The 22,959-nt window shown below is 43.6% G+C and overlaps 1 long non-coding RNA gene across 1 annotated transcript; it reads left to right on the forward strand.

Moving 5' to 3' along the window:
* Positions 1-20,227: 20,227 nt before the first annotated feature.
* LOC143769382 (uncharacterized) lies at positions 20,228-22,645 on the forward strand. Its single transcript, XR_013214384.1, has 3 exons — positions 20,228-20,364; positions 20,753-21,369; positions 21,459-22,645. It is a non-coding gene; the product is annotated as an uncharacterized LOC143769382 (long non-coding RNA).
* Positions 22,646-22,959: the final 314 nt, after the last annotated feature.

Consider the following 22,959-nt stretch of genomic DNA (forward strand, 5'->3'; position numbering starts at 1 on the left):
TGCACTCATTCCAGCAACTGAAACAAGAAAGAACCTCCAGAGAAGATGTCGTGTATGTTCCAAGAGAGGAATGAGGCGTGATACCCGCTATTATTGCCCACAATGCCCATCATTGCCAGCCTTATGCCTCCATGACTGATTTACAATCTTCCACACAGAACCACGTTTTTACACTGTTTTGACATTCAAGCATTTGGTTTATTTAGTGACAGATACATCTGAGTAGAGCTGACTTAACAATTTCCGCGGGTAGGTGGGGGAATGTCTCCAGAGACACAAGCTGGGCACAATATATTGGGCACTACAATGACATTTTTGCTCTAAAACTTCCACTACGTGTTTCTGGAAATCTCCCTGGTCACTATATCCATAGATGAATAACCAGAGGGGTGTCATTTCCAAAATGGGGTCACTTCAGGGGGATTCTGTTATTCTGGCACTTAGTGGCTCTCCAAAGTGCCATAACAGCAGAATCTCCACTGAAGTGACCCCATTTTGGAAATGACACCCCTCTGGGATTTGGAAATGACACCCCTCTGCGAATTCATCTATGGGTGTAGTGACCATTTACCTATCTACCTATTTTCCAATGTAAAATCTGGGGTTAAAACAACATTTTAGTGGTAAAATGTAATTATTTTTTCTTCACTGCCCAATGGTGTAATTTTCTATGGAACAGCTGTGGTGTCAGTATGCTCACTGCACCACTAGAAGAATTCATTCAGGGAAGTATTTTGTAAAATGCAGTCACTTTTTGGGGCTTATGCTGTTCTGGCACCTCAGGGGCTCTGACAATGTCACATGTCACCCACAAACAATTCCAGCAAAATCTGCTCTCCAATATGGCGCTCCTTCCCTTCTGAGCTCTGTCATGCGCCCAAACAGTGGTTTACCCCCACATATGGGGTGTCAGCATACTCAGGACAAATTGCACAACGACTTTTGGGGTAAAATTTCTTCCGTTACCCTTTTGAAAAAAAAACTGAGGGCAAAAAGATCATTTTTTGTATGGAAAAAAATATGATTTTCTATTTTCACGGCTCTATGTAATTAAGTTCTGTGAAGCACTTGGGGGTTCAAAGTGCCCACCACACATCTAGATAAGTTCCTTTGGGGGGTCTAGTTTCTAAAATGGGGTCATTTGTGGTGGTTTCCACTGTTTAGGCACATAAGGGGCTCTCCAAACGTGACATGGCAACCGCTAAGCTCACCAACAAAATGGACGAATTAGAACTAATGTTGTTGGAGCATAATTATGACATGGTGGGGATATCTGAGACGTGGCTGGATGAGAGCCATGACTGGGCTGTTAACTTGCAGGGCTATAGCCTTTTCAGAAATGACCGTACAGATAAGCGAGGGGGTGGGGTGTGTCTGTATGTAAAATCGACCTTAAAACCCATCCCGCGTGATAATATAGGTGAATCTAATGAAAATGTGGAGTCCCTGTGGGTGGAGATAAGGGGAGGGGGAAAAAATAATAAATTACTGATAGGGGTTTGTTATAAATCTCCAAAAATAATGGAAGCAATGGAGAATATCCTCGTAAAGCAAATAGATGAAGCTGCGACTCAAGGAGAAGTCATTATTATGGGGGACTTCAACTACCCTGAAATAGATTGGGGAACAGAAAGCTGCAGTTCCAGCAAAGGTGATCGGTGTCTGACAACTATGAGAGACAATTACCTCTGACAACTGGTTCAGGACCAAACAAGAAGGGGGGCACTGCTAGACCTAATATTAACCAACAGGCCAGACCGCATATCAAATATAAGGGTTGGGGGTCACTTGGGGAATAGTGATCACAAAATAATAAGTTTTCATGTCTCCTTTAATAAGATGTGTAGTAGAGGGGTGACAAGGACACTAAACTTCAGGAGGGCAAATTTCCAACGGATGAGAGAGGATCTTGGTGCAATTAACTGGGACGATATCCTGAGACATAAAAATACACAAAGAAAATGGGAGATGTTTATTAGCATCCTGGATAGGACCTGTGCACAGTATATACCGTATGGGAATAAACATACTAGAAATAGGAGGAAACCAATATGGCTAAATAGAGCTGTAAGGGGCGCAATAAGGGACAAAAAGAAAGCATTTAGAGAATTAAAGGAAGTAGGTAGTGAGGAGGCATTAAATAAATACAGAAAATTACATAAATTCTGTAACAAGCAAATCAAGACAGCAAAGATTGAGACAGAGAGAGACTCATTGCCAGAGAGCGCAAAAATAATCCCAAAATATTCTTTAACTACATAAATAGTAAGAAACTAAAAAATGATAGTGTTGGCCCCCTTAAAAATAGTCTGGGTGAAATGGTGGATGAGGATGAGGAAAAAGCCAATCTGCTAAATGACTTTTTTTCATCAGCATTTACAAAAGAAAATCCCATGGCAGCCAATATGACTAGTGATAAAAATTCCCAATTAAATGTTACCTGCTTAACTCAGCAGGAAGTACGGCGGCGTCTAAAAATCACTAAAATTGACAAATCTCCGGGCCCGGATGGGATACACCCCCGAGTACTGCAGGAATTAAGTACAGTCATTGATAGACCATTATTTTTAATCTTTAAAGACTCCATAATAACAGGGTCTGTACCACAGGACTGGCGTATAGCAAATGTGGTGCCAATATTCAAAAAGGGGCAAAAACTGAACTCGGAAATTATCGGCCAGTAAGCTTAACCTCTACTGTGGGTAAAATCCTGGAGGGCATTCTAAGGGATGCTATACTGGAGTATCTGAAGAGGAATAACCTCATGACCCAGTATCAGCACGGGTTTATTAGGGACCGATCATGTCAGACTAATTTGATCAGCTTCTATGAAGAGGTAAGTTCCGGACTGGACCAAGGGAACCCAGTAGATGTAGTGTATATGGACTTTTCCAAAGCTTTTGATACGGTGACACACAAAAGGTTGTTACATAAAATGAGAATAATGGGGATAGGGGAAAATATGTGTAAGTGGGTTGAGAGCTGGCTCAGGGATAGGAAACAAAGGGTGGTTACTAATGGAGCACACTCGGACTGGGTTGCGGTTAGCAGTGGGGTACCACAGGGGTCAGTATTGGGCCCTCTTCTTTTTAACATATTTATTAATGACCTTGTAGGGGGCATTCAGAGTAGAATTTCAATATTTGCAGATGACACTAAACTCTGCAGGGTAATCAATACAGGGGAGGACTATTTTATATTACAGGATGATTTATGTAAACTAGAAGCTTGGGCTGATAAATGGCAAATGAGCTTTAATGGGGATAAATGTAAGGTCATGCACTTGGGTAGAAGTAATAAGATGTATAACTATGTGCTTAATTCTAAAACTCTGGGCAAAACCGTCAATGAAAAAGACCTGGGTGTATGGGTGGATGACAAATTCATATTCAGTGGTCAGTGTCAGGCAGCTGCTGCAAAGGCAAATAAAATAATGGGATGCATTAAAAGAGGCATAGATGCTCATGAGGAGATCATAATTTTACCTCTATACAAGTCACTAGTTCGACCACACTTAGAATACTGTGCACAGTTCTGGTCTCCGGTGTATAAGAAAGACATAGCTGAACTGGAGCGGGTGCAGAGAAGAGCGACCAAGGTTATTAGAGGACTGGGGGGTCTGCAATACCAAGATAGGTTATTACACTTGGGGCTATTTAGTTTGGAAAAACGAAGGCTAAGGGGTGATCTTATGTTAATGTATAAATATATGAGGGGACAGTACAAAGACCTTTCTGATGATCTTTTTAATCATAGACCTGAGACAGGGACAAGGGGGCATCCTCTACGTCTGGAGGAAAGAAGGTTTAAGCATAATAATAGACGCGGATTCTTTACTGTAAGAGCAGTGAGACTATGGAACTCTCTGCCGTATGATGTTGTAATGAGTGATTCATTACTTAAATTTAAGAGGGGACTGGATGCCTTTCTGGAAAAGTATAATGTTACAGGGTATATACACTAGATTCCTTGATAGGGCGTTGATCCAGGGAACTAGTCTGATTGCCGTATGTGGGGTCGGGAAGGAATTTTTTTCCCCATGGTGGAGCTTACTCTTACCACATGGGTTTTTTTTGCCTTCCCCTGGATCAACATGTTAGGGCATGTTAGGCTATGGGTTGAACTAGATGCACTTTCTTCCTTTATTCTGACTCATGGGTATGTAGAACGCAGTGGTGCCTGGATAGGCCAATTCTTTTGGGCGCTTCCGTATTGACCTGTACTCACGTTCATACCGATTTATCAGATAGCTTAACTCAGCCACGTTCTCATGTAAGAAGACTCCAGGAAAAGAGGATTGCTTTAACCGAAATTCTTGTATTATGATGAAAGCAGCAGGTAAAAAGGAATATTCAACAGAGGACATGTAATAGGATGCATACAGATATGGGGATGATGACAAAATGGAGAATAAGGGCGTGAACAAACATACATCACAGGACTACAGTGAGAGAGTTGGGACAAAATAAAGGGAAAGGCAAACTTCTGCCTAGAAAGAAAGGATGGAACACAAACAATGCAAACATTAAATGATTTCTCAAGTCGTGGGACATGACACTCCCCGTCTGAAATCCTTGGATTTCACGATGTCCGTAATTTTTCGAAGTCGTTCAAACCTGAAAAAACAAGAGGAAGAAAACATGCATGCAATAATAAACATAAAAGATTTTTAAGTCCAACTCGTTGTTGTTGACCCGTAGATCACACCGAAAGATAAGTTCAAGTATATAAACCCATCTTCAGATTGGGGAAGCCGCAAACATGCAAACTCTTCCACCAACCCAGAATCCAATGGGAATGTTAAGGGTTCAATCCAATGGAAAATGTCAACATTCAATAAACTGGGGAATGAGGAGGAATGCTCCCCGCCGTGAACAACGTCCAGGAGCATGTTCAGTTCATGTGATGTCCTCCTTTCGTAGAAGCAGCACGAGTTCAGTGACCGGGCGGAAGAAGGTTCGGGTAGAGCCCCCTTTTGTCACCTTAACTTCTACCTTACGAGTCTTTCCGTCCTCACCGGGTAGGACTTTGGTGATAAGTCCCATTGGCCAGTCATTACGATGAGCCTCTTTGTCCTTTAAGAGAACAAGGTCTCCTTCTTGGAGATTGGGACTGGGCGTCTGCCATTTGTGACGGTTTTGAAGCAAGTGTAAATATTCGGTCTTCCAGCGATGCCAAAACACATTAGCCAGGTGTTGAACTTGTCTCCACTGACGTTTGTAAATGTCCTTGTTATCGAAATTCCCAGGTGGGACTGTAGCGGCTCCAATCTTCTGTGTAAGGAGTGTAGCTGGAGTAAGTATCGTTGGAGCATCGGGGTCGGATGATACTGGAACCAAAGGTCTAGCATTTATTATGGCTGACACTTCTGCGAGGAAGGTGACCAGAACTTCATGAGTAAGGGGAAGTTTATGGTCCAGCAACATGGAGTCGAGGATCCTTCGTGCAACACCAATCATGTGTTCCCAAGATCCACCCATGTGTGAAGAGTGTGGAGGGTTGAATACCCAAGTGCATCCATTGTCGGACAAGAAGTTGTCAAACTGCAGTTCCTTGCAGGCTCCTACAAAGTTTGTGCCGCAGTCGGACCGGAGTTGTTTGGCAGGTCCCCGGATGGAAAAGAATCTTCTTAGGGCATTGATGAAGCTGGAGGTATCCATGGATTCAATAACCTCGATGTGAACTGCACGGATACTGAGACAGGTGAATAGGACAGCCCATCGCTTACTGTTCGCGGCTCCTCCACGGGTTTTCCTGGTAACAACCGACCATGGCCCGAAGACGTCTACACCAACATATGAAAACGGTTGGTCCATGCTCAGTCGATCTGCTGGGAGGTTCGCCATTTGTTGTTGTTGGTGTTTTCCTCGTAACCTTCGACACTTGACACATCTATGGAGAACTGAAGAGACGCACCTCTTCATTCCCATGATCCACAAGCCAGCAGACCTGATGGCACCTTCAGTAAGATGTCTGCCTTGGTGCTGTACTCGTTCGTGATAGTGCCGAATCAACAGAGTAGTGACGTGATGTCGACCTGGAATGATGATAGGGTTCTGCTCCTTATCGTATAGGTCTGATTTACTTAAACGTCCTCCCACTCTTAGAAACTTGAGATGATCGACTACTGGATTCAAGTCGAGTAGAGTGCTGTTTTTGGACACGCTGACTCCCTTGGTAATACTGCCAATCTCATGTGAATATTCTTCTTGTTGCACACACCTGATGATAACTTGTTCAGCATGGTCTATGTCGTCGGCAGTAAGACGACTCTTACACACGTGCCAACCATGGCACCCTGAGGGCTTGTCCTTTGTAAAACAGCGAGCAATGTGAATGAGACGAGCTACAGTTCGTACAACGGAGGACCAGCTTGAAAAGCGTTCAAAACGATGAGACTTCAAACCTTGCCTAGATGTCATTGAAGTATAGTGAGCAGAGATAGTTTGTCTTATCTCCTTGTCAGATTCTGGTTCCACCAGCTCATAAGCATTTTTGGTGTTGTTCGCACAGAAATCTTCGTACAGGAGACTGGGAGGCGTCAACCACATGTTGTCACCAAGCTTAGAAGCCGCTGCGAGTCTTGTACCTCGGTCGGCTGGATTTAAATCGGTGGAGATGTGATGCCACTGCTCAGGGGTAGAAAAACTTCTGATGCGCTCAACTCTGTTGCTCACATATGTATAGAACTGCTTTGTTTGGTTGTGAATGTACCCGAGTACCACCCTGCTGTCAGTGTAGAAAGTAAAGGAATCAATTGTAATGTCCATTTCGTCTTGTACAACTTCAGCAATTTCTACTGCCAATACCGCAGCACAAAGCTCGAGTCTGGGTACAGAGTGTGCAGGCTTTGGAGTGAATTTGGCTTTACCCAGGATGAAACCACAGTGTACCTTGTTAGCTCCTAAGGTCATCAGATAAGCTACTGCGGCTATGGCTTCTGTAGATGCGTCAGAGAAAATATGGACTTCTCTTCTGATTGCAGTCGAAGGTGATCTTGGAGAATAACAACGTGGGACTTGGAGTTGCTCTAAGAACTTCAGAGACTTCTTCCACGCCTCCCACCTTTGCTGTTTCTGAGTTGGGAGCGGGGTGTCCCAATCCGTGTTCTCGGCCGTAAGCTGTCTTAACAGTATCTTGCCTTGAATAGTGATGGGTGCTACAAACCCGAGAGGATCATAGATGCTATTTATGACAGATAGGACTCCTCGTTTGGTAAAGGGTTTGTCATAGGGTGACACTTGGAAAGTGAAGGTGTCCCGTTTGATATCCCACAGTAGACCAAGGCTGCGCTGTGTTGGAGGAACATCGGAACCCAAGTTGAGGTCCTTTAGGTTTGTGGCATGGTCCTCAGATGGAAACGCGTTCATTACCTCTTGACTGTTAGAGATAATCTTGTGGAGTCTGAGGTTTGATGTGGATAGCATTTCCTGTGTTCTGGAGAGTAGGTCAATTGCATCTTCGCTTGTGGGCAAGGACTTGAGCCCATCGTCCACGTAGAAGTTCTTCTCTACAAATTGCCGAGCATCGGAACCGTACTCTCTCTCACCTTCCTGGGCTGTCCGTCTCAGTCCATAGATCGCCACAGCAGGTGAGGGACTGTTGCCGAAGACATGGACCTTCATCCGGTAGTCTATGACCTGATTGTTGACGTTGTTGTCCTTGTGCCATAGGAACCTAAGATAGTTTCTGTTGTCTTCTTTCACAATGAAGCAATGAAACATCTGCTGAATGTCGGCCATTATGGCAACAGGTTCTTGTCTGAAGCGGATCAATACTCCAAGGAGGCTGTTGTTCAGGTTGGGCCCAGTTAGGAGCAGGTTATTGAGAGAGAGGCCTTCAAACTGAGCACTGGAGTCAAACACCACTCTGATCTGATTAGGCTTGCGAGGGTGATAGACACCAAAGGATGGAAGATACCAACATTCTTCTCCCTCCCTCAGTGGTGGCGCAGGTTCAGCATGATTTCTGTCAAAGATGTTCTGCATAAAGTCAATGAAATGCTTCTCCATCTCTGGTTTCCTCTTTAGGGTACGCTTTAAGGATGAGAACCTTGCAGTTGCTTGCTGCAGGTTGTTCGGCAACCTCACTCTTGGGAAACGAAAGGGTAAAGGAGCTACCCAACTGTTGGAGTCGTCTTGAACAAATTCTTTATCCATAACCTTTATAAATTCTTTATCTTCCCTTGTGGGTGCCAACTTGTTGTCATTACTTGTGGAATCGAACACTGATGACCCGAGGTTTTCTTCCCAGGACTGGAGTGTGTTCATGTTGTTGAAGGATTCCTGTTGCCACTTGGTGTTGCTCACTTTCTCTTTCACCCAGTAGTGATGTGGGCATGGTTGGAAATGGGTGCTGCGACCATTTGACAAAATGTGTGTCTTGTAAGAGGAGATGTTGTTAGGTCTCTTCATCTTGTGTATGCAAACATTGCCTATGATTACCCAGCCTAGATCTAAGCGTTGGGCAAATGGTGCATCGTGTGGTCCATTAATTTGCTGACGCACCTTGTGCAGCCGGAGGATGTCTCTGCCTAGCAGAATCAGGATATCTGCACTGTTGTTGAGGGCTGGTATCTTGTTTGCTATCCCCTTGAGATGTTGGTGATGAAGAGCAGCCTCTGGCGTTGGGATCTCTTCTCGATTGGATGGAATCTGGTTGCACTCGACCAGTGTAGGTAACGGTATCTCGACGGTGTTCTCAAGAGATGTCGCTGTAAGACCACTGGCCCTTCTCCCATAAACCTCTGTAACACCACTGCAGGTACCTAAGGTGTAAGGGTAGGCATTTCCCTTTAAGTTAAACATATCAAAGAGTTCTGACCTTGCAAGTGATCGGTTGCTCTGATCATCCAGAAGGACGTACACCTTCACGGCTTTCTCTGGGTGACCGTTGGGATATACGTTCACCAGGCAAATCTTCGCACAGGACTTGTCCCAGAGGTCTTCTCCGCAGACTTCTGTGCATGAAGAAGATATTGTGGTATGGCTTGCAGTTTGAGCTGCGTCCTCCCCGCCATGGCTCGTGGTGGGGGAAGGAGTAAGTGTAGAGTCAGGACGGAATGGGTGGAGTGCTTGTACGTGGTCCTCACTGTCACACTCCATGCACTTAATTGTAGTTTTACAGTCTTTAGCAAGGTGTTCAGTAGAAGCACAACATCTGTAGCATACCCCGAACCTCTTTAGAAGCTCCTTGCATTCCTGGAGCGGTTTCTTCCTGAAGCCGATGCACTTTTTTAAGGGATGTGGCTTCTTGTGGATGGGACATTCACGATTTGGGTTCTCTATCTTTTCACCTTTGTTACTCTTGTCTGGGGCTGGTGTTGGTAAGGGAAGAATATCCGTCTTCTTCACTGACACTGGACCTTTGCGGTTTCTGTCGTTCGAGCGTGCGCTGACGTATTTAGAAGGAGGTGAAGCTGGGCCACTGGATTCTTGGTAAGAAAAGCTTGGGTCGTTCTTGCGCTCTGCCACGTCTTTTATAAACTCACAGAAGTAGGAGAATGGAGGAAATGACACTTGATGGTCTTTCTTGTATTTTGACCCTAGTGTAGTCCACCTTTCTTGCACGTTGTACGGTAGCTTGGAGATAATGGGATTTACTCCACGAGCAGTGTCCAGGTAGCTGAGGCCAGGTAGGTGGGTGTCTGCCTTGGCCAGCTGGAGCTCTAACAGCAAGTCACTGAGCTCTAGGAACTTTGAACTGTCCTTGCTTGATATCTTTGGAAAACTCTGTAGACGCTTGAACAGTGCATTCTCTATGGCTTCTGGACTGACAAAGTTTTTCTCTAGTCTTTCCCATGCAGCCATGAGACCAGCCATTGGATTACTGATATGTACAGACCTGAGTCTCTTGACACGCTCTGTGGATTGTGGTCCTAGCCATCTGATTAGCAGGTCCAGCTCTTCGGCAGCAGTGATGCCGAGGTCACTAGTTACGGTTCTAAAGGCATTTTTCCAACCTCTGTAATTTTCAGGTTGGTCGTCAAACCTTGTGAGACCGGTTTTAGTAAGTTCGCGGCGAATCATGTACCTTGCGAAGTCGGACATGTCTGTTCTTTCTGACTTAGGATGCACGAATGTGGGCTGAGCGGTGTTGTACATAGGAGTGGAGACGTCTTGGACTTGAAACGTGGGTAAGTATGGAGTGGCATATGCATTTAGTCCAGCAACCGGTTTGGTGGGTATAGTCTCTGCTACATGCGGAGCTGGCACTGTGCGGTTGTCGAGAGTATAATGACCTGCCGGTATATTTGGTTGCGTGTAGATAATAGCCTGTGGAGTTTGATGAGATGCAGGGTCTTGGCGCATACTGGAATACGAAGGAAGTTCAAGTTTGGGAGCATTGTGCTGACCTTGAGTGTAGGGTTCTGTAAGTTGATCGGCATCCTGGTGTCCTGGAGAAGCATGAACGCCATCAGAAGTGTTAGTGATGATCTGCGGTTCGCCATTTTGGCTTAGCACGTAGTCTCTTGTGCGTTCAATAGGGTCCTCCGCCTCCACTTCACACAAACTGATGCTGTCTCTTTGACTCCCACTGATAGCTCGCTCCAGGATCCTTAACTCCGCCATGGCTGTTGCGTGCTCACATTCCTTCTCCAGAGCTTCCTTGCGTGCTGCATCCGCATCCATTTCTGCTCTCTTTTGTGCTGTGGCTGCATCCATTTCTGCTCTCTTTTGTGCTGTGGCTGCCTCCATTTCTGCTCTCTTTTGTGCTGTGGCTGCCTCCATTTCTGCTCTCTTTTGTGCTGTGGCTGCATCCATTTCTGCTCTCCTTTGCACAAAGGCTGCTTGTATCTTAGACGTTTCTGCCTTAGCACGTGCCCTTATAAGCTGCTGGCTGAGAGTGGAATATTTTGATGAACTTGACCTAGATGAGCGTTTTGAGTGCTTAGACGATTTGGATGAGCGAGATGATGCATCTGGTGTCCGTGCAATTTTAGCCTCTATCTTTGTCTTAATGTCGCGTACGGTGCAGTCCCTTTCAGAATTAAGCTGCTGGAAACTTTGCAATTCTTTTAAAGTCTCTGGCAAATTCAGTTTCTTCAGGAGAATAATGTATTGATCAGTCTTCTCCATATACCTTTGGTATGCTGTGCATAATTGTTCTAGGGCTCCCTCAAGTGGTAACTCATGAGAAGCAGGCCTTGATACAGTGTCTATGTGACTCAGCACTTTCTCCCACAGTGAAGACACATCACTATATACAACACATTTTTCAGTCTCTAAATTCTCCATGACTTTCCATGTAGGTTTAACTGTACGTTTTCCTCTTTCACTAGCTGGTGGATGGGGATCTGGGTCTCTGTCCTGTGTTTGTAAGTCTGGTAGGGACATTGTATTCCTTGCTTCAGACATGATTTGCTTGCAGGCAGGAAGAGTGGATGATGAGGGTTATACTTCTCACTGTTTATCTGCAGTGTGTGCTTCTATGCACGCTGGGGTCTGGCTGGGAACTGGGTTACTGTGTATCTGGGAAATGTCCTTTTCCACTGAGGTTCAGCACAGACCTTGAGTTACTGTCTCTGAAGGCAGGCTATTCCTTTTTACTATTCTGACTCATGGGTATGTAGAACGCAGTGGTGCCTGGATAGGCCAATTCTTTTGGGCGCTTCCGTATTGACCTGTACTCACGTTCATACCGATTTATCAGATAGCTTAACTCAGCCACGTTCTCATGTAAGAAGACTCCAGGAAAAGAGGATTGCTTTAACCGAAATTCTTGTATTATGATGAAAGCAGCAGGTAAAAAGGAATATTCAACAGAGGACATGTAATAGGATGCATACAGATATGGGGATGATGACAAAATGGAGAATAAGGGCGTGAACAAACATACATCACAGGACTACAGTGAGAGAGTTGGGACAAAATAAAGGGAAAGGCAAACTTCTGCCTAGAAAGAAAGGATGGAACACAAACAATGCAAACATTAAATGATTTCTCAAGTCGTGGGACATGACATCCTTCAACCTTAATAACTATGTTACTATGTAATTATTCCAGCATATTTTACATTAAAAAAATCATATGGCGCACCTTCCCTTCCGAGCTCTGCCGTGCACCCAAACAGTAGATTTCCCACATATGGGGTATCAGCATGCTCAGGAGAAATTGCAAAACAAAATGTATAATCCATTTTCTCCTGTTACCCTTGCGAAAGTAAAAAAAAAGACCTAAAGGAACATTTTTGTGAAAGAAAAGTAAATGTTTATTTTTTCCTTCCACATTCCATTCATTCCTGTGAAGCACCTGAAGGGTTAGTAGGCTTCTTGAATGTGGTTTTGAACACCTTGAGGAGGACAGTTTTTAGAATGGTGTCACTTTTCGGTATTTTCTGTCATATTGACCCTCCAAACTCACTTCAAATGTGATGTGGTCCTTAAAAAAATGGTTTTGTAAATTATGTTCTAAAAATGAGAAATCCGGAAGAAGCGATCAGCGAAATGGTGCCCGTCGGGCGGGAGGGAGGACGTCAGACACAGTACACCTCGGTGATAAGCGCTTATACCTTTTAGCATATTTTGCATTCCTCGGCACCATTAGGTCTACCATTTTCACTATTTAGTGAGCACCTTTTCTATGGGAAACTGTTACCCAGGACATATCATCGAGTTTGGTGGTATTATACCATCACTTTATATTGGAACATAGCGTTTTTTTCTCATTTGGTAGGTCCATCCATTCATTTTATAGGATTGCCATTTTGGTATTGCACTAGTTGTTATTTACACAATTGTGTTACTACTACAGTAGATTGGTGTCAATACTATATAGTGCTGAGCACATATGAGCACACTGCTGTATCCTTATATATATTGCAGACAGGTATTTTTGTCTGGTCATAGTGGTTATTTATCACAGCAGTGCCCTCATGTGCCTAACTTTTCAACACCGCAGTTCTTGCTATTGGTAATCAGTACATATTTATTATTATCTTTCTTATATGCACCACCTGTGTCTGTATCCGCTTCCCTCCCTTTGGAGGTTTTTTAGCCCTGTTTAACAATTAGGTTTTTATCTATTATTTTGTAATAAAAATTTAATTTTATAACTACGTTCTAGCCTATGTCACTCATTATCCTGGGCAATTGCACCCTATGGATATAGTTGATTTATTCCTAGTCGAGTGTCCCTTTGGGCAATTTATTCCTTGATGGACTGACAGTACAAATTCTTGACACCCTGTGCCAGATACAGCAAAGGAGGTCCAGAACATAACAGAGCCTCCTCCATGTTTCACAGTAGGGACAGTGTTCTTTTCTTGATATGCTTCATTTTTCCATCTGTGAACATGGAGCTTATGTGCCTTGCCAAAAAGTTCCATTTTTGTCTCATCTGTCCATAGGACATTCTCCCAGAAGCTTTGGGGCTTGTCAACATGTAGTTTGGCAAATTCCAGTCTGGCTTTTTTTTTTTTTTTTAAACAATGGTGTTCTCCTTGGTCGTCTCCCATGAAGTCCACTTTGGCTTATACAACAAGGGATGGTGCGATCCGACACTGATGTTCCTTGAGCTTGAAGTTCACCTCTAATCTGTTTAGAAGTTTTTCTGGGCTCTTTTCTTACCATTCGTATTATACATCTCTTTGATTTGCCATCAATTTTCCTCCTGCGGCCACGTCCAGGGAGGTCGGCTACAGTCCCATGGATCTTACATTTCTGAATAATATGTGTAACTGTAGTCACAGGAACATCAAGCTGCTTGGAGATGGTCTTATAACGTTTACCTTTAACATGTTCTCTATAATTTTCTTTCTAATCTCCTCAGACAACTCTTTCCTTCGCTTCCTCTGGTCCATGTTGAGTATGATACACACCATGTCACCACATAGCACAGTATCTGTAGCCCTATATACCGGCCACTCACTGATTCCAAGATTGTAGACACCTGTGATGCTACTTACTGGACACACCGCGATTTAACATGTCCCTTTTGTCACATTATTTTCAGGGGTACCATCATTTCTGTCCAGGCCTATTTCATGAGTTTTATTTTTTTTAAGTTCCGTGGAAGCTTGGTTGAAAAGCAATGTCTGACTTTCATTTGTTCATTTTCATAGATCTTTTATTTCTTATTACTTTTGTCAGATTCAAGTTATTTCTGTGACTATTGTGAATTTTTCAGTCATTAAACGAGGGAAACCAACAATTTTGACCACATATGTCTAGATTATAACCCTCAGTGAATTAATTTATGAAATGGAATCACTTTATGGGGATTTCGACTATTCTGGTTTTCTGTCATTTAGTCATATTAGAGCTTCTACATATGGTGTGTCCAATCTCCTCTGGGATCTGTTCCTGCTGACCAGCTGGAGTAATCTGCTCCCTACTTCAGCCAGTTGGAAAGTACCACACCCTACTAAAGCTCAAAGCACATGGCCGGAATCTTCCAGAAACAGCGTTGTTCTCCTCTGGTTCAGTCCTCTGTGCTCAGCTTGTGGCTTGTGTATTTGTTTACTGCTGTGACCGTGGCCCGTTTACTGACTACTCTTGTGTCTTCTGATTCTGTATTCTGTCCTTCTGGTTCTGACCCAGCTACCTACTATTCTTCTTGCCATCTACTAAAACAGAATAGCAGGTAACACCATGGTCCAAGCCTAGGGGTCCCAGTGTAAAGGTACCTTCACATTAAGCGACGCTGCAGCGATACAGACAACGATGCCGATCGCTGCAGCGTCGCTGTTTGGTCGCTGGAGAGCTGTCACACAGACCGCTCTCCAGCGACCAACGATGCCGAGGTCCCCGGGTAACCAGGGTAAACATCGGGTTGCTAAGCGCAGGGCCGCGCTTAGTAACCCGATGTTTACCCTGGTTACCAGTGTAAAATGTAAAAAAACAAACAGTACATACTTACATTCGCATCCCCCGGCGTCCGCTTCCCTGCACTGTGAGTGCCGGCCCTAACAGCAGAGCGGTGACGTCACCGCTGTGCTGTACTTTTACTTTACGGCCGGCGCTCAGTCAGTGCAGGAAGCGGACGCCGGGGGACGTGTGACAGACAGCAGAAGGTGAGTATGTACGGTTTGTTTTTTTTACTTTTACGATGGTAACCAGGGTAAACATCGGGTTACTAAGCGTGGCCCTGGTTACCATTGTAAAACATCGCTGGCATCGTTGCTTTTGCTGTCAAACACAATGATACACGGAGATCTGACGACCAAATAAAGTTCTGAACTTTAACCAATGACCAGCAATATCACAGCAGGATCCTGATCGCTGCTGCGTGTCAAACACAACGATATCGCTAGCCAGGACGCTGCAACGTCACGGATTGCTAGCGATATCGTTTAGTGTGAAGGTACCTTAAGTCCAGATCCTTGTAATAGTGTTAAAGGGCGATGAGCAAGGCAATCCTTGGGATATGGAAAGCAGAGAAGACAGTGCCAAGCATGTTCATGGTCTAGATCATTTGAGCTGCCGGTTGACCAGGAAGAGTGCTCCCAATATATTGTGTCTGCAAACTATTCCAGCTAGATCTGCATTCAAACAGCTAAATGGCGCTCCTTCCCTTCTGAACACTGCTGTGTGCCCAGAGTAGTGTACAATCGTATGTAGGGTATTGTGAGAAGTTGGAAAATAATTTGTAAGATCCATTTGTTTTCTATTATCCTTTGTGAATAATTCCAAAGTTATCACCACATAAAGTGACACACGTCAGATTGTAAAAATGGGGCCTGATTAAGAACACAAAACTGGCTGCAGGAAGAGGTTAAATCAGAGTATTCTGGACACTACTGTAATCAGAAACTGTGACTATAGACAATAACATCTACTGAAATGCTCAAACTGAACAGTCTCCATCAGTAATAAATGAGGAGCTAGTGGTGAAACCTCTCTGGGGTAATTAGAGCACGGGGCTCGGTGACTTCACAATCTAAACTATCGGAAGCTCCAATATTTTCTGTCAGATGAGTTTCTAGAAGAAATAAGCCGGATTACTCACCGGTAATGCTCTTTTAGTGAGTCCACGACAGCACCCCACTGGAGAGAGGGATCCGCCCCGCAGGAACAGGAAACCTATTGAGAAATAAAAGGGGGCGGTCCGCCTCTCCTCCTCAGTTTTGATTTCAGAGTACCCGGAGGACCGCCAGTATTAGGCAAATATCATTTATTTCATTTTTCAAACTTATTTGCTTATGATTAAAAGGATTTTACTCAATAGTATGTACTATATTAATCTAGGGAGGGATGTAAGAAGGTGCTGTCGTGGACTCACTAAAAGAGCATTACCGGTGAGTAATCCGGCTTTTTACTCTTCGCCACGACAGCACCCCACTGGAGATCTTTCAGAGACCATCACCTAGGGAGGGGACCACCGTGCTGAGGACAGTCCTGCCAAAGTCTAGGTCAGAAGTTGACGATAGGTCTAGCCTATAGTGGTTATAGAATGTAGAAGGATTTGACCAAGTTGCCGCCTTACATATAGTTTCAATCGGGACGTCTCCCCTCTCTGCCCAGGAGGATGCCATCGCTCTGGTAGAGTGTGCCGTTATGCCTTCCGGCGGGTTTTCTTTCCTCGCGGAGTAAGCCAGTCTGATAGACTCTCTGATCCACCGGGATAAGGTGCTTTTTGTTACTCCATGACCCTTCTTGTGACCCTGGAAGGAAATAAACAGAGCCCTACACTGTCGCCAGCTGCTGGTCCTTTCAATGTATTTTAACACTACTCTTTTAACGTCTAGAGTGTGATATTTCTGTTCTTCAGGAGTGGAGGGATTACTGAAGAAAGTGGGCAAGATTATTTCTTGCGACCTATGGAATTTTTTTGTTACTTTGGGAAGGTAGGAAGGGTCTGGTTTAAGAATTAACTTATCTTGAAAGGTTAACAAAAAAGGTGGATCTATAGAGAGTGCTTGGATGTCACTGATTCTCCTAGCTGAAGTCAGTGCTACCAAGAGGGCCGTTTTTAGTGATAGACATTTAATGGGTATTGAGTCTATTGGTTCGAATGGAGAGTCTGTTAGGGCTTGTAAAACTAGATTTAAATCCCAGGGTGGAATCCTAGGTATGTTAACGGGATTTATTCTTTCGCAGGCTGTGATAAATCTGGATACCCATCTATCTCCCGCAATGTTATGGCCATAAAGGGCTCCTAGTGCTGAAACATGAACTTTTAAGGTGTTTACAGTTAAACCTAGTTCTCTCCCTTTTTGAAGAAATTCCAGGATAGATTGTATCGGAATTTCTGATATGTTGGTAGATGTATGGGATTGTAAGAATTTCTTCCATATTCTCGTATAAATTTTTGTGGTGGAAGGTTTTCTACTCTGGAGAAGTGTGTCAATCAAACCCCCCAAGAATCCTCTCGATCTTAGCATCTGCCTCTCAAATTCCAGGCCGTCAGATGGAGATTGTCCACCTGAGGGTGGAAAAACGGACCCTGGAAGAGAAGGTTGGGCATTGAGGGGAGGACCCAAGGATCTGAGACCGACATGGTCTGTAGCCATGAGAACCATGGTCTCTTGGGCCAGAATGGAGCTATCAGTATCACTTTCGCTCCTTCTTCTCTGATTTTGCGTATGACTTGGGGTAGTAATATGATCGGAGGAAACGCGTACGCCAGACTGAACTGCCAAGGGGCTTGGAGAGTGTCCAGAATGTCCGGATGATCCGCTGGAGACAATGAGGCAAATCTCCGGACTTTTCTGTTTCTTCTTGTGGCGAAGAGATCTACTTGAGGACGGCCCCATAGGGATATTATGTCCAGAAAAATCTGCTGGTTTAGGCACCACTCTCCTTGTCTCAAGGTGTGTCAACTTAAAAAGTCCGCCTGCTGATTGCTTGCTCCTCTTATGTGCAGCGCAGTAAGGGATGTTAGGTGACTTTCTGCTAGATTTAAGATTTCTGTAGCAGAAGACATCAGAGTCTCTGATCGCGTACCTCCTTGCCGGTTTAGATACGCCACTGTGGTGGTGTTGTCGGACAGGACTCTGACGTCTTTCCCCCGAAGCTGTGGGAGGAAATGGTATAAGGCGTATTTTACAGCATTCAGTTCTTTAAAGTTAGAGGAGCTGCCGCTTTCCTCTATGCTCCATGACCCCTGGCAATAATCATTTCCCATATGAGCGCCCCATCCATGAGGACTGGCGTCAGTGGTTATGGTATGAGATGGTGCTATTACCCATGGAACACCACTCATCAAATGGTTTGAGTCTAGCCACCACTCTAAGGAAGATAAAACCTCCTGAGATAAGGTTATTTTTGCATTTAGGTGACCAAATAACCGTCTATCCTCTTGTAAAATTTGATGTTGTAGTGTTCGAGTATGGTATTGAGCCCATCTTACCGCAGGTATACAAGAGATAAGAGACCCTAGTAATGACATAGCTTGTCTTAGGGATATACGTGTATTATTTATCGCGGCTAGGACTTTGTGTCTGATCAGTAGTATCTTTACCTGAGGCAGAAGACACTTTTGAGATATGGAGTCTAAATGGAACCCCAAGAACGCCTGACGGGAAAGCGGAGTGAGTCTGGATTTGTCGGTATTGATTATCCAGCCCAGGTCCTGTAGAGAGGAAATTGCCTGAGCTAAACGATCAGTACATTGAGCAACTGAATTTCCTATTACCAAAAAGTCATCCAGATAGGGCACAATCAAAGTCTCCTTCTGGCGAAGGTAGGCCATCACCTCTAGCATTATCTTGGTGAAGATCCTCGGCGCTGTTGAGAGGCCGAAGGGCAAGGCCGCATACTGGAAGTGACGAATCTCGTTGTTGATTATTACCGCCACCCTGAGGAATTTTTGGTACCTGTTATGAATAGGGAGATGATGGTAAGCATCTTTTAGATCAATGCCCCCCATCATACAGTTTGGGAAGAGGAGTTTTATGGTGGATCTAATGGATTCCATCTTAAATGTATAGTTTTCAATAAATGAATTGAGTTTTTTAAGGTTTATGATTGTCCTGAAAGAACGGTCGGGCTTGGAAATTAGGAATAAGGGAGAGTAGAATCCCCTACCTTCCTGTCCCACCGGAACTTGGACTAAGACCCGTTTTGATAATAGGGTTTGAATTTCAAGCTCTAGAGCCTGTTGTTGTATAGGCGAGCTGAGGGATGTTATAATATAAGACTCGTGGGGAACACGAGAGAATTTTAGTTTAATTCCATCTCGGATGATATTTAAAACCCACGAGCTAGATGTTATTTTTTCCCATTGAGTGGTGAAAAACTTCAGTCTGCCCCCAACTGGTTTATCCTCAGTATTTGTTGTCTTTTGGGGGGTTGGGTCTTCTAAACATGGTACCTCTCTGCTTGTCGTCTTTAGCGGTCCATGTTGTAGACCTATCCGTTTGCCTTCTTTTGCCAAACGGTCTCCTTTTAAAGGCTCTCCTATAAAAGGGAATAGAAGAGTCAGGAAAAGCTTTTTTCCTGTCTTTTGCTTTTTTTAGTATGTCGTCTAGAGTTTTGCCTAAGGCTGGGTTCACATTGCGCTAGGTGTGTCCGTCTAACGGACTCGTTTTTAAGTAGTAAAAACGCAATGTAACGCACTTACTAACGCGCCCATAGACTTGCATTGTCTAACTTATCGTGACGCATCCCTAAATTGGTATGCGTTTGTCACATAGCGTTTTTTTTCTGACGGACCTTCAACGCGGCTTGCAGCGTTTTCGGGTCCGGTCAAGCTAACGCACTACTAACGGAAGCGTTCATTCTGCCATAGAAGGCTATGGCAAGCGCAGTCAGATGCAAATCATGAAAAATTTCCAAATAGGACCACACGTTTTAATAGCGTTTGAGGGTGGTCACATGTGTCATGTGACAGGAAATGTGATTTCGGCCATTAAAGGAGGAATATACCACCCACACATTAGGACTACTGCACGTGACAGAGTGTTGCAATAGCTCTCCTGAAATGTAAGTACATTTCTATATATATATCTCAGTATACATCATGGGAGTCTGTAATGTCCGTCGGATGTGTGTGTACTAAACATGTTGCTTTGTTGCACACAGATGTCGGACACAGATGTCAGCAGCAGCAGCAGCAGCAGTGTGTCTGCGATTTTTTCGTCACAGTCGGTAGGCTTGCACTTTAAAAAACCACTATAATGTTGTGTGAAACTCCATTGTATTGAGCTAGGCATAACAATCCTGTTTATTGTTTTATTGTGAATAGGAGTCTTCTGAGCCCGAGGCTGCTAGACCACCCCCCAAAAAGCATGCTAAAAACACAAAGGTACATAGCACACATGTTGAATTTTTCAGGCACAAATTTATTGATCCAATGAATGTTAACATAATTTAATGTTAAAATGTTTTTTTTTTACATTTTACATACACAATAGGTGGTGCAACACGGAGGACACAAAAGAAAGAAGGTCCCTAGCCGTCTGTCGTCGCCACAACTGCCAGTGGTAAATATCAAATTATAAATATTCTATCCAATATTTATCAACAATCTATCTATTCAATTTCTATCTACTATACCTATAAAATATCAACTATCTATCGCTCCATCTATTTGTCAATCTATATATATGTATATATCTATATCCATGTATCTATCTATTTATCTATCTATTTATCTATCTATCAATATCTATGTATCTATCTATAAATATGTATCTAGCTATATCTATGTATCTATCTATCTTTATCTATGTATCTATATATCTATCTATATCTATCTATATCTATGTATCTATCTATTGCTATATCTATGTATCTATCTATCTCTGTATATATGAATATGACCATCCAGTGAAATTGAAACTATCAACCTAACTTTTTGTGTTTACCTAGTCCAAGTCAGCGGCCAAAAAAAAAAGGATTGTCGTTGACGAAGAGCCATTGACTATCCACAACGAGACACTGATCAACCTTGTGGAAGCCAACCCCTCCATATGGGACCAGAGCGACAGCTCCCACCATGACATCGTGAAGAACCGGAAGTTGTGGGATCAAATAATCTGTCACTTTGATCCCCGATACATGGAGAAGTCGTCAACCTCAAAGAAAAAAATTGGTAAATATTGGTGACGTAACATCGGAAAATGTAAACAAAAAAAAAAATATCTATCCTATCAACCTATCCACTTGTTGTCTATCTCTATCTATACACTATTTCTAAAAACTATTTCTTAACTATCTATCTACTATTTATATATCAACTATCCTAGCAAACTATGAAAAATGTTTCCTATATCTTCAAACTATCTGTCTACTATTTTTATGTATATATTTTTTTTTAAATTTAAAGCCGATGCTGTCCATACCCGTTGGAAGTCCATCCGCGATCGCTTTGTCCGTGACTACCGGAACAATCACAATGCACCAAGCGGATCCAGTGGTAAACGGGTGACCCCGTATGTGCATTACGACCAACTGCTCTTTCTTCAAAAAACATTGTCTCAGCGCTCGTAAGTACAAATACGTCTGTGTGCGAGACAAAATTGTTTAAAGGAAACTAATTTTCTTTATTTATATTATTTTTTTTGGGGGGTTACAGCACGATATGCAGTACCGCTGCTCCTAGACCGACAGAGGAACTGGAGCCTTCTCCAGTGGAACCAACGCAACCTGAAGATGTGTCTGGCATCAGCGAGCCACGATCTGCGGACAGAAGCACTGTTGCTGCAGGTGTGAGTGCCCGGTTGCAATCACAGCGTGGACGCAAGCGAGCAACACAAAAAGATGAAGCTGATGCAATTATCGTGGATGGACTCCAACGGGTAGAGGACATGTGTCGCAGTGAGCTGAAAGACCTGAGGCGCGAAATTACCGAGCTGCAAGCACGCGAGTCTGTATACTCTGCAAATGAGTGGAAGCTACTTTTCTTATCCTATGTGCCTGTTGCACAAAATATCCCGGCACATAGAAACTTTATGTTTAGACAAAGACTGAACGAGCTTCTAGAGGAATTTGTGGGCCCACAAGAACCCGCTCCATCGGGAACTAGAAGAATGGACTTGCCGGCCTACAACCCTCAATATAGAGGCCGGGGTGAAACGAGCGTGGAACCTCATAGACAATGTAGCAGTCCATCATATAGTTGGGCAGACAATACGCCCGTGCAGTACCAAAGTCTTTAGTACAGTTCAGTGTCCCCAGCCAGGTGCAATTACCACGTTGCAAGTTTCCCTTTTTTTTTTTTGTTATGTTTTTTGTTGTGAATTTCTATTTTCCTTTTTTTTCATCCCTATGGGATATCATATGTTAAACCTGTGTACCAAAAGTTTGTTGGAAAAACCCATAAACATTTTGTAAACTGTTTCAAATTTAAGAATCTTGGATGACTTTAACTTTTAACACAACACAACTTTATACACGACATAAGGTAATTTTTTACACGACATCAGGTTAAAAAACTTTTTACACGGTAACTTTTTACACTATGTCACTTTTTACACGACATCAGGGTAACTTTTTACACGACATCAGGTTAACAACATAACTTTTTACACGACATCAGGAAGACTTTACAATATTTTCACACGTATCTGTCTTGCCATGGAACATGGCCTTCATGTGTGAAGTAGTGTGCAAATTGATCACGAATCCTCATTATTTGTGCTGTTGACCGAACTGCATTCGATTCAATGCTACTGAGGTTCGACTCACAATCATCAGGGTCTACCACCTGGGTTTCATGTCTCGCCACAAAATTATGCAGACAGATGCACGCCTTCACAACCCGGTCCACATTTTCTGGTTGCAGTTGCATGCAGGTTAGTAAAATCCGCCATTTTAATTGCAAAATCCCAAAGGCACACTCCACATAACGTCTAGCCCGGCTCAAGCGATAATTAAAAATGCGCCTGCTGGAGTCTAGACTACGGCTTGAGTAGGGCTTGAGGAGATTTTGTCCTAGTTGGAAGGCCTCGTCACCAACTAAAACATAGGGCAAACTTGGGCCTTCGGTCCCCGGAAGAGGTCGTGATGAGGGTATGTTTAAACTTTGGCTGTATAAACATTGGCCCATGTTGGAGTCTCTGAATACTCTGGAATCG

This window comes from Ranitomeya variabilis, chromosome 4, assembly GCF_051348905.1.
Source record: "Ranitomeya variabilis isolate aRanVar5 chromosome 4, aRanVar5.hap1, whole genome shotgun sequence".
Lineage (NCBI taxonomy): Eukaryota > Metazoa > Chordata > Amphibia > Anura > Dendrobatidae > Ranitomeya > Ranitomeya variabilis.